Source organism: Primulina huaijiensis, chromosome 14 (genome assembly GCF_012295235.1).
Source record: "Primulina huaijiensis isolate GDHJ02 chromosome 14, ASM1229523v2, whole genome shotgun sequence".
NCBI lineage: Eukaryota > Viridiplantae > Streptophyta > Magnoliopsida > Lamiales > Gesneriaceae > Primulina > Primulina huaijiensis.
This window is the reverse complement of record NC_133319.1, coordinates 9,583,652-9,585,639: the sequence shown is the minus strand read 5'-3', so window position 1 is coordinate 9,585,639 and position 1,988 is coordinate 9,583,652.

Here is a 1,988-nt window from a genome sequence, read left to right as displayed (position 1 = left end):
GCAGCACCCATGACAGCGGTGATCAAGAAGAACGTTCCGTTCCATTGGGGCGAGGAGCAAGAGAAGTCTTTTAATACTATTAAGCAAAAATTAATTAATGCTCCTTTACTTGTTTTGCCTGACTTCGCTAATACGTTTGAAATTGAATGTGATGCTTCAGGTGTAGGTATCGGCGGAGTTTTGATGCAAGGAGGACGGCCCGTGGCGTACTTTAGTGAGAAGCTCAATGGAGCAGCGCTGAACTATCCCACGTATGATAAGGAGTTCTACGCACTTGTGAGGACTCTAGAGACGTGGCAGCACTACTTAAGGCCTAAGGAGTTGTAGTGGGTGGCGTTCATTGAAACATTCCCCTACATCATCAAGTACAAACAAAGTCAGGAAAATGTAGTGGCCGACGCACTATCACGAAGGTACGTACTTTTTTCTACTTTGGAGTCTAAAATTTTGGGGTTTGAGCATGTCAAGGACTTGTATGTGCTAGATGACAATTTTAAGAATGTGTTCGAAACTTGTATGCATGGTCCACATGACAAATTCTATTTGCATAATGGTTTCTTATTTAGAGAAGATAGGTTGTGCATCCCTCGATCATCCATTCGTGAATTACTTGTTAGGGAGGCACATGGGGGTGGTTTGATGGGACACTTTGGTGTGGCAAAAACTTTAAGTGCATTGAATGAACATTTCTATTGGCCACACATGAAGCGTGATGTTGAGCGTGTTTGTGATAAGTGCATAACTTGTAGACAAGCTAAGTCTAGGACACAACCACATGGATTGTATACACCACTTCCTGTTCCTAGTGAGCATTGGATTGACATTTCTATGGACTTTGTTTTGGGGTTGCTTAGGACTAAGAAGGGGAGGGATTCAATATTTGTTGTTGTTGATAGATTCTCTAAGATGGCACATTTTATAGCTTATCATAAAACTGATGATGCGTCTCACATTGCGGATTGGTGCTGTAGGGAAGTCGTTAGGTTGCATGGCATGCCTAGGACTATTGTTTCTGACCGTGATGTTAAATTCTTGAGGTACTTTTGGAAGACTTTATGGGCTAAACTTGGCACAAAATTGTTGTTTTCTACTACTTGTCATCCTCAAACGGATGGGCAAACTGAAGTTGTCAATAGAACATTAGGAACAATCGTTGCGTGCATTTTACTACGAACTATTCGCCATTTGAAATTGTTTAAGGTTTTAACCCTTTGACTCCGTTAGATTTGATGTCTTTTGATGCGATCCAGCCCACGAGATCTTTGATTTTGTCCCGATCTTTGAAACAAGTAATTGATAGGTGTGATAATCGCCTCTAGATCACGCGGTCTAGCAACAACTAATCAACGAAAGAAACAATCGCGTTCGAGAGAACCTCCAAAGAACCCGTCCTTGGCAACCCTCGTGATATTCGATTGACAAACGCCACAAAAGATAAATCTTTTGATAAGTTTGATTTTGAAAACACCGAAGTGTATAAAAGCTCTCGCTTTCAGTTGAGAGAAAATCTCACAATTTGATATCAAATCAATAATGAACAAAAGTTAAATTGTTTACATGGTATTCTAGCTTAAATATAGATAGCTAAAACCTAGATATAGAAAAATGCATATTTAAAGATAACAATATCTAGTTGCAAAAATAATTAAAACTCTAAAATAAGAAATTAAAATATGACTCGAAAATGCTCGCGCTCGGGTGGTAGGATTTGACCGCTCGAGCGCCGAGAGTTCTGTACTATTCGCGCTTGGGCGGTAGAATGTGACCGCTCGGGCGCGAGGCGCTTCCCGCAACGCGCTAAGACGCAAGCTTCCAATTCATCCTCTACTTGATTGTTATGCAACCCGAACCCCTCGATCCTTGTTTCCAAGAGTTCATTGGTTGGATGAAGGACAACATTCAACATCGTCAAGCGTCCTCTCGGGATTGGTTCTTGGAACGCATAGTGGCTGGCTAGATTCATATCATCTTTACCTGTGAGTGAAAGG